General features: G+C 44.2%; 1 protein-coding gene across 1 annotated transcript in view; it reads left to right on the forward strand.

The window, feature by feature from the left end:
• Positions 1-14970, forward strand: part of LOC147684197 (uncharacterized) — a 165987-nt gene that overhangs the window by 78747 nt on the left and 72270 nt on the right. The window lies entirely within an intron of this gene.

Consider the following 14970-nt stretch of genomic DNA (forward strand, 5'->3'; position numbering starts at 1 on the left):
GTGCACACATAGGTTACAGGCCTGTGGATGAGCACCCACAACCCTCTCATGTTCCTCTCCTTTTAAGCAGAATGTACAGGCCTCCTTACCTCTGATCCCTTATTCCCTTCAGATAGCCTCAGAGTGTAGAGGCGCTAAGTTAAATGGCCTTCTTTGCTGGCAGTTCCGCATTCCATGGTGCTCTGGTTTTTTTTGTAACCCAGAGAGCTCCTCCTCAGCTAATCAAGCTGTCCCAAGCTTAGGAGCGCCAGCTCTGTTTTGGGGATCCTCAGGCCTGCTAGGACTGAAGGCTGCACAAAGGCCCTCCCCCTGATAGCAGTGGATAGCTATTCTTAGTACTACTTGTGCAGTGACACTAGGAACCAGATGTCTGAGGGGCCCACTAACACACCTGATGCATCTTTAATTCAACAACAAAATAAGAGAGGTCTAAACTGGTCAAGCTCACGGCTTGCCAGAGACGTGGAGCAAAAAAGATAAGCAAGATATTGATGATCACAGTCACTCTAGTTGAGTGGGATCACAGTCACTCTATTTGAGTAGGAAAGCCCTCACACACCGACCTAGTCAGTGTCATGCTTCATCATCGGGCCCCACCGAAGAGACCGAGTGTCTCTTCGGTGTGCTGCGACGCCAGAAAGACTGCGGAGCTGGTTGTGTGGGGAGGAAGTGTTGTGAAGGTTCTCAAATTAAAAGTGACTAATAGGGTATCAAAAAGAACTTTAATAAGTGATCCCTAAGACACGTGTAAGTGGTAATATGTGTCTGAATTTAAAAGCCAAGGTTATTAGGATCTAATTTAAATTCAGCTAAATACCACAAATTTGTTAAAATCAGTCAACATGTTTCTGCCTTTGTGGTATATATTCACCATGGCATTCTTCAGGACTATAACCCCGGCGGTATGGACACTCTAATAGTCCACCCTGACCTGGGGACGTGAAAGTGAAAAGGAAAAGTGAAAAAAGTGCTTAAAAATGGGAGAGCAATTTGCTCAATCCAAAAAGCCCCAAAATTCGGGGTGTATCAGCACCTGTAGGGAAAGATATACAAACAAACATATAAAGACATACATACAATTAGTATATGCCAGCGTAGACTTATCGTAGTGCTCCTAAGATGGTGGCAAACCTTTGTGTGCACACAGTAAAAACTAACTTTAGCACCATCCAAGTAGCCCTTAGGGGATAATTGTATTTGCTAAGAGGTGAAGTGCTAGAGGTGGTTTAAAAACTACTATTGTAGTGAAAGGGATAAAAACGCGATGTGAATTCTCCATGCGAAGGGATCAATATGACCAAATGGTCAGTGACCCCCACAAGATGGTAAAAGATGGAGAACATCTCACTTTAAAATAGGGCGCTACTAGCACCATGGGTCTCGGGAGGGGGGTTGGAGCGCGATTGGCACATCCTAAGAAAAAGTATAGAGTCGAAATGTCAGCATAACCCATACAACACACAGGCACTTAGCTTTGTTAGTCGTGGTGATCGTTCCGCTGTGGATGTAAACTCACGCCCTCAGCGCTCACAGCCCGCTTTCGAACCTACTGCAACCCTCTAGACCGGACCCCGACGATGGAGAGCGGGGCCGGTGAGTGGGTATAAGAGCGCTTTGTTTACGCGCTCGATTCCGGGTTTGGGCGTGCCTCGCTGCTCTCGCGATGGGCGTGTCTTAGTGAGAGCGAGGCTTGAAGCGCACACGCCCACTCAACAGAAGGCGTGTTGCTGATCGGATCGAGGCTTGGAGCAGGGAGCCTATCCTTGCGCTAGGCCTAAGGGGGGGTGTGTGAGCATGCTCAAGGTTGTCATGGCAACCAGGGGAGCTTTGTCTCTTGGAACAGGGAGCGAGGGATTAACAGTTTCGATTGGCAAGTTTTTAGTTTATAATCAGTAACTTTAGAGATTAATTGGACTTATTCAACCAATGGGTTTAACAAAAATCGTGAAGGACACTGTGGGAGCACATAATTGGCTAAAAAAGAGAGAGAGTTATGATTTTGTGCACCTGGATTAAACTGTGGACTTAGATGCAGAAGCACACAGATTTTAAATAGACTGTTTATAAAGTTCCTGAGCAGATCAGTTTTGTGTAAAATAAGACAGCCAGGTGGAGCAAAAGAGTTCATGTCAGGACTGTATTCCAAGGGATATCGTCGTTGAGCCCATTTACATTCGTCCCCAGACGATATACCCAACGCTGTTCCTTTTCGAACAGTCTATTTTGTACATTCCTTGTACCATCAATTGCTTCAATGACAGTCCATGTCATGTCATTGGTGGTATGATTCTTTTCAAGGAAATGGCGGCTCAGCTTGGTGGTTACTTTCTTGCACCTTATGTTACTTCGGTGTTCGCATATCCTTTGTTTCACTTTTCTAGTAGTCATGCCGACATACCGAAGGTTGCAAGAACATGTGATCAAATAGACCACATTGCATGAGTTGCAGTTCGTATGGACCCGTTGCGTCCATACTTTTCCTTCTTCCAATGTCAAGGTTTTTGTGGGTTGTGTTAAATGACAAACACTACAATCCGAGCAGGGATAGTGCCCGGTGATTTTTGGGAGTCTCCACGATGTTGTTACTGATGGTGTAATATTTGGTGGATCCTCTTTCGGGCGTGTGTGGACCAGCGTATCTTTTAGGCTGCGTCCCTTTTTAAAGGAAAAAAGTGGTTTTTCCCAATCCTTTTTAAAGGTTTTTATAATGCTCCAATGTTTATTTATACTCTTTTTCATGGTGTTAGAGAGGCTGCTGAATGTCGTGACACAGGTAAGTGGGATCTGATCTGAGTTGTTAGTTCTTTCTTCAAGGAGAGCTTCCCTTGGCTGATTTTTCGCTCTTTTAAAACCCTTGTTTAGTGTGGAGTTTGGATAGCCTCTGTATTTCAGTTTTTCGGTCAAATCAGCTGATTGAAGTTTGAAGTCTGTGGTTGTGCTGCAGTTCCGCCGCAGCCTGAGAAATTGCCCGTAAGGTAAATTTTCCTTCAACGGGCGCGGGTGAAAGCTGTTAAATTGCAGTAGATTATTTTTAGCAGTAGGTTTATTGTGGGTCTTTGTAGCCAGTGTCGTACCGCTGATTGAGATAACCACATCTAAGAATACGATTTCTTTTCTGCTTGTGGTGTTAGTAAATCTCAGGTTCGGGTCTAGAGTATCAATCCAAGAGAGAAAATCTTGCAAGCCATTATCACTACCATTCCAAATGAGTAGGATATCGTCAATGTAGCGTTTCCACAAAAGCATTGACGAAGAAAAGTTGGCGGTTGGTGGTAGGATATGTTTGGCCTCAAAATCTGCCACATACAGCCCCGCCACGCTCGGCGCGAAGGTGCTGCCCATGGATGTCCCAGAGCATTGTAGGTACAGTTTGTTTTTAAATGAGAAAAAGTTTTCTTTTAGTGCTAGGGTGGCACAGTCGATGATGAATTTCTTTGGGGTCCGGAATTCCCAGTCGGTTGAGTCAAGGGCCTTTTTAAGGACCTCGATTGTGTCATCCTGCGGAATACTAGTATAGAGGCTTTCCACATCTAGTGTTACAAGGGTAATAGAATTTTCAGGAAAGTTTATTTCTGTCAGCAGTCGTAGCAGGCTTTTGGTGTCCTTCAGGTAAGTCGGTGTGGACTGGACTAAAGGTTTTAAAAAATAATCACAAAATTGTGAAAGTGGTTCACTCGGTCTCTTCGGTGGGGCCCGATGATGAAGCATGACACTGACTAGGTCGGTGTGTGAGGGCTTTCCTACTCAAATAGAGTGACTGTGATCCCACTCAACTAGAGTGACTGTGATCATCAATATCTTGCTTATCTTTTTTGCTCCACGTCTCTGGCAAGCCGTGAGCTTGACCAGTTTAGACCTCTCTTATTTTGTTGTTGGATATATAACCGGGGATTAAGAGAGTGTCTTTTGAATCTCCCTACCTCTCTCTTTGTTGTTGCATCTTTAATTCATTCATACTGGGAGTGAGTCTTCAATGCATTTTGCTTTGTAACTCCCTTGCCACCACATAGCAGTCAGATAATTACAAAACTGGGCTTTAGTTGTCTGTCAGGATTATTGTTTTCAAGATACACTTGCTCATGAGTAGATGAATTTGTTAGCCATCTAATGTGTTTCCGCTTAAGTTGAGGACTTTTCTCCCTACTCTTCCTGTGTTTGCCCTACCCAAGATCATTTCAGATTTGCAGTGTTTTGATTGGTTGATTTGTATCCTTCCTCAGCTCAAGTAGCTTGCATTCACGGAACTACTTTTTCCCTTCAATCATTCAATCACTCACATAGAGAGCTATGGAAAACTCCTATGAGTCTCAAGGTCCTGGGTTTGCTTGTTGCTGCGAGGTGATCTAATAATTTGTACAACTAGGTCTTGAGTTCTCTCCTGAATTGCTGGAGCGATGGGGTAGTCCTGAGGTGCAGAGGAATTTGTTTTAAGTTGTGCCTGCAAGACTTGAGACAAACCATCCTCAGCTGTTGGCTCGACGGATCCGGGGGTGTCTGCGAGGAAGCTTATCCTTTGTTGTGCAGGGCTTAGTATGCATGGATCAGCATCATGATTTGGCATCTCCTCTGGATAGGGAGCCAGTGCAGTTTCTTAAGATGGGGTGGGGTGTGATGTGTGCAGTGATTCCTACATAGAGTGTTTCACATAGTCCAGCCTGTTGGTGATGAGGGCTTGTGTGATAGTCCTTCTGGTGTCGCCCGAGAGCTACCTGATGATCTTGCAGAGCATGCATAGGGTGTGGAAGCAGGCGGACATGACTAGTTTTACCTGTTGTTTCATGAATAGCTTGCTGTCCAAGATGATGCTGAGGTTGCGGGCGTCTGTTGGGTATGGGGGTGGGCCGAGTACCACAGGCCACCACGTGCCATTCCATGGCGAGGTGTGGTTTCCAAGGATGAGGACACCTGTTTTGTCTTTGTTTAGCTTGAGGCAGTTGTCTTTTATCCAGTTGTGACGTTCATCATACTTCTGTGGAAGTTGACCCTGGAGGCAGAGGGGTATTTGACCACAAAATGATGAGCTGGATGTCATCGGCATAGCCAATGATGTTGAGTCTGTGTGATCAGATGGTGTTGGCCAGGGGGATCATGTATGTGTTGAAGAGAGTGGATAGGTGGAAGGGAGTTTAAGCCATTCGTTTTAATTTGTGTGTTTTCTTGCTATATCCTCAGTTTGCTGCTTATCCATCACTTTCCAGCCTCACTCGCTCTCCATGTTTATTTCACAGCTTATCCATTTTTTCCTCTACCCCTCCCTGTGCTGATTATTTATTTTACTCCACCCAATCTCCTCTGTTTCTTCTATGCCCCGCCCCACCTCGCTTGGTCCTCGCTTTCACACTTCATTTTTAATTAACTTTTCAGAGCCCGCTGTGCTATCACCAGGCATCCATCTTAAAATGTTTTTTATTTACCTATTTCAAGATGGCCATCCACAAGTGTGAAGGTGCATGTGTTCATAGCCGGTACTTAGTAATGAGTATCTAATATTTTAATAAAATTATTTAAAGTTGGTGACACTGATATGTGTGCATATGTTAAAATATTAAAAATGCGTTCATAAAATACACATCAAAAATGAGCGTGCCTCTACGGATGTTTTTGAATGGGTTTATTAAAAATATTCAAAGATTGTTTCCTTAGATATGTACTAACTAGCAGCCCGTCCTGACCTTGTCCGGAAGCAATCAGGCTTCAGGGCCCCCGCCCGCCCCGTGAGCGTACCCGCGGCTGCTTCACTTACCTCTGCCTGTCTGCCGGTTCTCACCGCCTGTCCGCTGCTCCTCACCGTCTAACCTCTGCTGCTCCTTACCGCTCCTCCCCGCCTGTCCCCTGCTCCTCACCGCCTGTCCGCTTCTCCTCACCGCCTGTCCTCCGCTGCTCCTCACCGCTCCCGTCCGCTGCTCCTCACTGCCTGGCTGCTGCTCCTCACCTCCTGTCCGCCGCTCCTCACCGCCGGCCGCTGCTCATCACCGCCTGTCCGCTGCTCATCACCGCCTGTCATCCGCTGCTCCTCACCGCTCCTGTCCGCTGCTCCTCACAGCCTGTCCGCTGCTCCTCATCGCCTGTCCTCCGCTCCTCACCACCTGTCCGCTGCTTCTCACCGCCTGTCTGCTGCTCCTCACCGCCTGTCCTCCGCTGCTCCACACCGCTCCTCCCCGCCTGTACGCCGCTCCTCCCCGCCTGTACGCCGCTCCTCCCCGCGCTCCTGATGTCAGGACGCACGTCGCGGCCGGCGCTACTTTCAAGGGACCTATTTTTTTTAATGTTAAATTTTTAAAACCACGTATATTTAAAAAAAATATATAGCCTATGTCCATCTGCACACCCTGACACTTACAAAGATGTATCGGGTGTTTGAATTGGCGCTGTGGTTCCCGAGTTTACCCGCCTCAAAGGTTCACAGTTCTTACTTTATTATAGTAGTATAGATTATAAAGAGAGAACGGGAAAACGTTTTGTTTGGAACAACGTTGTTTCGTGGTGTTAGCGTTGTAATGAAAGAATGTCCTTTTAAATTTCCCTAGTTCTGTTTGTGAGCATGGGTAAGTGTGGTTATATTTTGCACATATGAAAGCAGCATCAAGTAGCGTAAAGGTATTTCGCACATATGAAAGCAGCATCAAGTAGCGTAAAGCGGCGTGAATTAGTATAGATGATGGGGTTTTTTGTAATGTGAATGAGGCTTATTGAATTCCTCCTGTTTTTATTTTCCTGTCCTGCCCCTGTTTTAATGTGTAATGTAGTGCGCCTGTATGTTGACGTTTAATGAGTGTTATTTAAATGTGCATGTTTTCTGTTGAGTGCCTGCCCCCTTGTTCAACCTGTGCTGTTTTGTAGGTATTTGAAATGTGTTTGCGTTTTTTGTAAAGTTACAGTGAGGGGTCAGATCAGGGCATATTTGTTTCCCTCTGCAAGCATGTTTGATGTGTTTAAATCGGTCTGTGGCAGTTTGTTTTGCAATTAGTGCGAGTGCTGTGAGCAAATGTTTTTCCTGCCCCCTGCAATCATGTTAGACGTGTGTAAAGCGTCATGAATTCATGCCTCCTTGTGTAATGTAAATAAGGCTTGTTGAATTTGGCTTTTGTATCTTCCCTGGCTGCCCCCTGTACAGGCCCTTGCAACAGCGTTATACGGCCTCTTGTGGAATGTTAAAGAGGGTTGTGGAATTCAGCGTCTTAATTGTTCCCTGCCCTCTGACAATGTGTTAGTCAAAGTAGAGTTCAGTTGTTTGGCCGCGTTCGTGCAGCCGACAGCAATAATGGTGTGACAGCGTATTGTAAGCGCTATGTGTCCGTATTACAGGGAGTGCTCTGAACACTTTTTTTTGCTTCACCCTGCAAGAACGTTAGACGCTTGTTTTGCGGCATCAATGAATGTCCATCATGCCTCCTTCTGTAAGGTAAATGAGGCGTTTTTTTTCCCTGCCCGCCCCCTGTGCAGCCCCTTGCAAGAACAATAGACATCTTTGAAGTGGGTTTGGGATTGCGCTAGTACGGAACTCGGCTTTAAAGACCATACATCATGGCTCGTTGTACAATGTGAAAGAGGCTTGTTGAAATCGCCATGTAATATTTTTCCCTGGGCTCTGACAATGTGTAGTGCTCAGTTGTTTGCCCGCGTTTGTGGCCCGACATCAATAATGCTCCTAGTGCGTTTTGAATCCAATTTTGATGCGCGATTGTCAGATTGGTCTAATCTCGGATCTGAGAACCTAAAAGTTTGTGTGGCTAGCAATGAAAGGCTGGTTTCTTATAAAAACCCTTCCCTCAAACAAACAGTGAAGGATGATCAATTTAAATGGAGTTGGCTCCCGGGAGTTCTTGCGAGTAAATCCGCTCCCCGCTCCAGTCAGGATTCCAATTTTTAACAGGGAGCTGAGATTTATCTCATGGAACACGGCCGGATTTAAAGATAATAAGGATAAATTGGGTTTCCTTCATGCTCAAAAGGCAGATATAATCTGCTTGCAAGAAACTTGGGTTGATGGAAGTGTTATTTTGGATAAAGATTATTTTGTTTTGGATTGTAGCGCAACCAGCACTAGAAGAGGCCATGCTAAGGGAGGATTAGCATGTTTATTATCTAATAGATTGCAATGGAACTTTACTCACTATTTGGATCCAGGAAAAATGTTTCAAGCAATAACTTTGAAAGATGTTTTTGAAGATTGCCCTAATAGATTGCTGATTGTACTAAATATTTATATTCCTCCCAATTGTTGTTTCAATAATGGTTTAAAAACTTTATTCACTTTCTTAACAAAAGTTTTGGAGACCTCACCTACTCCGCATGTGTTAATGTTTGGGGATCTAAATTGTAAGGTATCTAACAGTGGGTTGGAATTGTTTAGAAATATTCCGTTGGAAGAGTCTCTGAATATACCTCCAGCTCAATTTCCCCCAAATATAAAAACTGACAAAAGAGGTAAACTTATTTTAGATGGTTTACATAATGCGGATTGCTTAATTGTAAATGGGAGGCTTCCGTCTGATATTCCGGCAGCTTTTACTCATAAATCTAATAAGGGAAAATATATTATTGATTTTATCATGATAGATTATGCCGGTTTTCACCTATTAAAAGATATGAAGGTCATTGAATCGAATCTTAGTGACCATAATGTATTGACGCTTTCTGTTTCTATTAGTCTTCAGAAAGTGGTTCCATGGAGGCTGGATATAGATTCTGTGAATTTTGACTCCAGCACAGGGAAATGTTTTTGGAACATCAGCACGGTGGAAAACCTGGCACCTCTCTTATGTAATACTGTCGAGAATCTTCCTCTTTGGGAGGGGAAAGAGTTGTATTGTTTTGTAAAATTTTTAGACTCTGTAACAGCTTGTGCAAAAGAGAAATCAGGTGGGAAACAGTCCCTTGTAGCTCCTTACCCTCTGCGGGCTATAAATAGAGAAATAAATAAAATTATAAGGGGGCAATTTTTATGTTTTACTCGAGAAGCTAAGTTTAGGTTATCTACCCTGAAAAGAAGGAGAGTTAGACTCAAGGCTCGCTTAAAACGCTCTAAGGAAGATGCCCTCTGGATTCAATTGAGGGAAGCTTCTTTTAATCATCAAAGTAAGACCTTTTGGTCCTTAATTGGCAAAGGATGCGGTACTAGAGTCAGTCCTACGCCCATTGCCATCGAGGAACAGGTATGGGTTCACTATATTGAAAAGTTGTACAGTAATAATAAGTCTCAAGGTATTAATGTTGAATTTGAAGATGCTGCGACTATACTTGACGGTCCGACAGAAAAAGAAATCGAATGTGCCATTAAGAATATGCGTTCCTCAGGGGCGATGGGTCCTGATAAAATTCCAATACTAGTATTAAAAAAGCAGAGTGAACTCTGGAGTAAAATACTCTTTCCCGTGTTTAAATTCTGTTTTTCTAACGGAACAGTCCCCCCCTCCTGGAAAGGAAGCATTATTGTCCCTTTATATAAAAAAGGGGCAAGAGATCTCCCACAAAATTATCGGCAAATTGCCCTGCTTGATGCCATCGGCAAGGTGTTTGCAAAGTGTGTGCTTTCTTTAATTAACGATTGGGTATCTGAACATAATATTCTGCCTCTGGAGCAAACAGGTTTCAGACGAAATCATGGAACCTTAGATAACCTGACCGCATTGCAAGTTATCAATGAAAAATATGTGAAAGTGCGGGGTGGTCAGGTATATGGCGCCTTTATTGACTTTACCACCGCTTTTGATAAAGTAGATAGAAATCTGCTGTGGAGAAAGTTAGTTAATCTTGGTATGCCTGCTTCCCTAATTAATTTGGTCCGCGCCCTATATTCTGACACCTGGTGCAGAGTCTTACTTGGAGGTGATCGCGGCGCTTCCAAATTAATCCAAACATCTAATGGGTTGAAGCAAGGTTGCCTTTTGGCTCCATTGCTATTTTCATTGTACACTGCTGATTTACCCATCGCTCTTTCTGCATGCGCCGGTATTGCCCCATCTTTGGGGGGTGTTCAAATTGCATGCTTGATGTATGCAGATGACATCTTAATTTTGGATCTCACCCCAAAGGGCCTAAATGACCGATTGCACGCACTTCATAAATACGCCGAAAGTCATTTTCTATCAATAAATACGGCAAAAAGCAAGATAATTTGTTTTTCTGGTAGAAAGAAACCTAAATGTTTTACCTTTCCATGGGTTGTAGGGGGGGAAAAACTAGAATGTGTGAAATCTTATACCTTTTTAGGTAAAATTGTCACTCACAATCTAAGTGACAAATCACACATAGACAATAATTCCCGGAAGGCGATTTCCCAGGGAAAGAGCCTAGTCTCCCTATATAAAGCCACAGGTAGAAGGCATTTCTCTATTTTATTAGATGTTTTTAGAGCGAAAGTACCAGCCTCCCTGTTATATGGCATTGAATTAGTTGATCCAAAAAAATGGAGTTTTCTAAACTCGGCAGAGGGAAAAATTCTTCGGAGTTTAATGTCTGTTGGCACTGTAAATTCGACTGCTTCCTTGCGTCAGGAATTGGGTTTACGCAGCAGTAGGGTTCAAGGTCTTGCTAGTATCATACGTTGGGTAGTAGCATTATCTAAAGGTGAACCCAATACCTTGAGAGCCCTGATAAAAAAGGAATTGCTAGGATCTTTTAATGGCTTCTCTTCAATTGTAAAAAATTTCAGATTTGCTGTGTTGCAATTGAAACTGGATGAGGAGACTTTATTTTCACTCTCCTCTCATCAATTAAAAACAGTTTTGAAGTCAGCCTCTTGGGAATTGGGGTTTTGTCTTGATAGAGACTTTTGTTTAATGAAAAAAGGTTGTACGCCTGTTATTGAATCTTATACCCTGCGGAAAGCTCAACCATATATGTACTGGAACATCTCCCATGGCGTGAGACGCCTGGTGTACTTATTAAGACATAATTTGCTTCCACTAAAAGTTTTACAAGCCAGCTGGTATGGTTGTTCGGCACGCTGTGATCTTTGCCAATTACATGATCAGGATTTAGATCACGTGATGTTCGTTTGCCCTACACTGATGCCATGCAGGCGTAGATGGTTAAGATCAATCTGCTTACAACTTAATATACTATCAGCGTCTTCATTTAAGGCAGCCTTAATTAAACCTCCTAATGAAATGTTTGTTTGTAGACTGTACAACTTTTTTAAATGTTTTTTGGACTTGTATTAAGATATTTCTTGTGATTATGATGAAATTATCTTTTTGCTTTCCTTCTATTTTAATATTTGTGCTTTGTATGTATATGTTGTTTTTATGTGGACCTCAAAATGAGTTCCGTATCATAATAAATAAACTTTGAAACTTATCTGATTGGCAAATTCTGCCAAGACCCCAGTGCGTTTTGAATCACGTGCCTGTTGGACCAATGGGTGAAGGTTTTGCCTATTTTTATTTTCAATGAATGTGTTAGTTTAATGTAATGTTGCGTGATTGGTGAAGGTTTTGCCTATTTTAATGTAATGTTGCGTGATTGGTTATTTCCGTAATGCAGGGGTCTCCAACCGGTCGATCGCGAGCTACCTGTAGCTCGCCGAGGCCCCTTGAGTAGCTCGCGATCGCATTTTAATTGTTTAGCCCTTCATAGTCTTTATCATTTTTTGGGCCTTTTTTTAAGAGCCGTTGGCCGCCCATACCTTAACCAGGTGCTCTGATAGGCCTAAGCTTAGCCGGGGCGGGCTGAAGAGGATGACGTCATTTGCATCGTCGTAGCATCACCCATCTGCCCCCCCCCCTACCATAAAGAGCCTGGCACCACGCTCTCACCGTGCGCAACTCTGCCCCCCCCCCCCTACCATCAAGAGCCTGGCACCACGCTCTCACCGTGCGCAACGTGTGCACTACTGAAATGGAGCTGCTCCTACTGCCTTCAGGAGCCCTGCACAGCGCTTACTGACATCCTGCGCGACGTGTGTACTGCAGGTGCAGAGCAGCAGGGCCCGAAAAGCTTGTTGGTGTGCAAGTGGCGTGGAACAGGCAGTATTGAACTCCTACCGCTCTATCAGTGCCCGCGCAACTTGCCTTTTCCAGTCCGACTCAGAGTCTTTCACTAGGTAAGTCCTGACCTGAACTAGTTGCTGAGCCCTGGCCACTGAATTAATTGTCGAGTAATTGTTAGCCCCTGCCCTATCCTTCGTCTTTCTAAGCCCTAGGCGCCAAAAATATTCTTGCCCAGAGCGACAGTCAAGAGGGCATGCCGTGAGGAGGGGAAGAAGAGATCAATAATGCACTCGTGATTTTATTTAGATGCGAACAGGTGGGCTGGGTGAAACGGAGCGGCTTCCTCTTTTGATTAGGTCACACATCACAAAATGCAAATAGTTGGGCTCTAGCAGCAGCCTGGAGGGTTTGTTTCTAAAAAATAGGAGCAGCCAGGTGGGCGAGAATCAGGCCTCAAAGGAGAGGGTTGAGCTGCCCGAGGGCCCGTGGTGATGGCCGACTGAAAACAGGCTGCAAGAAGGCGCTTTTTCACAGGAGAGCTTCGAGGCGCCTCCGGGACACGGGCCTTACTGCATTTGAGGAGAACGTGGAAGGTCGGATGAGATAAAAATTAAATGGACAAAAACACACTAAGAGTAAACATACTCGGCACAGTTTATTCTTAAAGGTGTAAGTATGGATGTCGACTTAACATAATCCCTGGGAGAGAAGTCGCATCAGGCAACTTTTTGAGTGTTGATGACTTCGCAGGTTGAACTTCGGCCTGGTCCAGCCCTTAACCCTTCTACCCTTCAATAATGTCCTAATTTGTTGCTCATGCTGTAGAACTGAGGGGGGCACAAGGAGTGCAGAGTATTTTAAGTAAACTGCACTGCATCTGCTCCTCTCACTCCCTCCATCACACCTTTAGGACAGAGGTAGAGAGGACAGGGCCAGGAGAAGTAAGGGCACGCCAGGGAAGTGAACTATTGAGTAACTGTGTGTGCTGCACTTGTGTGACATGTTTATTCATGCGTGAAATATTGAGTGAGGGTGTGCGTGCTGCACTTGTGTGACATGTTGAGTCATGTGTGAAATATTCAACAATGGTGTGGCATGTTGAGTCGTGTGTGAAATATTGAGTGAAGGTGTGCACGTGTGTGAGGTGAAGGGACAGATAAACATGAGGATATGTGAGGTGTAGGGAACATACTGATACTGCGAATGTAGGGCACAGGGAGGGGTTCACCCAAGAAGCTCTACCTGAGGGGCTTGCACACATGAAGATGTGCATGCGAGGTGTAAAAAACAAGCAAATATAACACTGCATGTGAGGTGCAGGGAACAAATTTACATGACAGTAAATGTGAGGTGTAGGTACAGAGGTACATGTGCAAAGCGGAGAGGCATGCATGAGGCTGTGTATGTGAGGTACATGGAAAACCCTGTTTTTCCTGCTGTTGAATAAGTGCTGTGCTCCAAGGTATTGTTTTTGAGAGCACATTAAACTCAATGTGGGAATACTGAGACACCTTCAGTACCAGCCTCCATCTTCCCATTGCCAGGGATCAGAACCCCATACTCAGCTGCCCAGTCTAGTCAGGGAGTAGCTTATGTTCATTTATAACAGCATTCAGGTGTTTTCCTTTCCCTTACAACACTCTCTGCTTTGTTTGTAGCTCAACTAGAGAGTGCTCTTCAGAGACAGTATCATAATGGCATGTACAGCTTGAATGTGTGGGTGACTTGTGATGTGTTAGTAATCGGAGATGGGATGAGTACTATGAAATCATTGAAATAAAGCAGACCTTTTTAAGCGTTTAATGTGCCCTAGAGTAAAATTAGAAACATGAGAGTATATTCTAGAAAATTTTTTAAGTATTTTGTTCACACCACAGTATGGGCTCCAAAGAAATTAGACTTAAAGTCCATGAAACTTGGTGTGCGGAGGGGTTCAGCGAAAAAATGTGCGTGATGCTTCGGCTTTAGTAGCTCACGACGATTTTCATTGATCAGAAGTAGCTCTCACTACAGAAAAGGTTGGAGACCCCTGCCGTAATGCGTGTCGCGCCATTTGTTGTTTGCTGGAAGGCGCGGCCAACAGTGTTTTGCGATTGGATGCGTGTGTGCCAGGTTTGCCCACCGCGCCCCTTTTCCTCCCGAAGCCGCGCCCCTTTGTTTATGTTGTCTCGAAACCCTGAAGAATGTATTGCTGAGTCAGTGAGTACTAAGCCCATTGCCCAGTCCGAATTTTCCGACATCTTTGCACTGATTTGAAAAACGATGTTTATGTCACCACTATGATCCGTAATGCTCCAGAAATCGACGTGCATAAAACAGTGCTTATCCACTATGATCTGTAATGCTCATGAAGTGGACGTGCGCTTGCTTGCTGAAGTTGCTGTGTTTTGTGTGCTTGTGTGTTGTTGCAGAAGCTGTTGTTTTGTGTGTGCTTGAGTGCTTGAAGGGGCTGTGTTTCCTGTAACCGAGTGAATGGGACATGCCCCTCTGCCAATGTTACCGCCCACATTGAGAACAACGCCCACAAGGAACTACTTTTTCCGGAATGTTGTTTGCCCTTCGTAATGTATATGTTGTAGAAATGTATAGCCTATGTCCATCTCCTGGACGTCCCCTTTCCAACGCTGTATTGGGTGTTATGATTGATGGTGTATTTCTGGAGTTTACCCGCCTCAAAGGTTCCCAGTTCTCGCTTTATAATTTGGGACTCACTCAATGCTTTATATCTGGCACAGGTGCATGTTAGGATAGATTTGAACTTTGAATTTAAGGGCACATTTTAAAAAACAGGAAGCTTCTCATGGCACCTAAAAAGCAACACAAAATTCTGCTAGCATTTAAGCATTTCATTAATGGTAAATGCACTACATGGAGAAGCCTCTTTTGTGATAGGGAGAACTTCAGATCTGGGACTTTTAAAATAATATTGTTAATTAATAAAATTCAAATCAAATATCTGAGAATGCAAAGTGCTGCTGGATAAATAAACAGTAGGGGACTAAAGTGTCAATGATGATGTGGATAATAGGAGTATTCT

This window comes from Lissotriton vulgaris, chromosome 11, assembly GCF_964263255.1.
Source record: "Lissotriton vulgaris chromosome 11, aLisVul1.2, whole genome shotgun sequence".
Lineage (NCBI taxonomy): Eukaryota > Metazoa > Chordata > Amphibia > Caudata > Salamandridae > Lissotriton > Lissotriton vulgaris.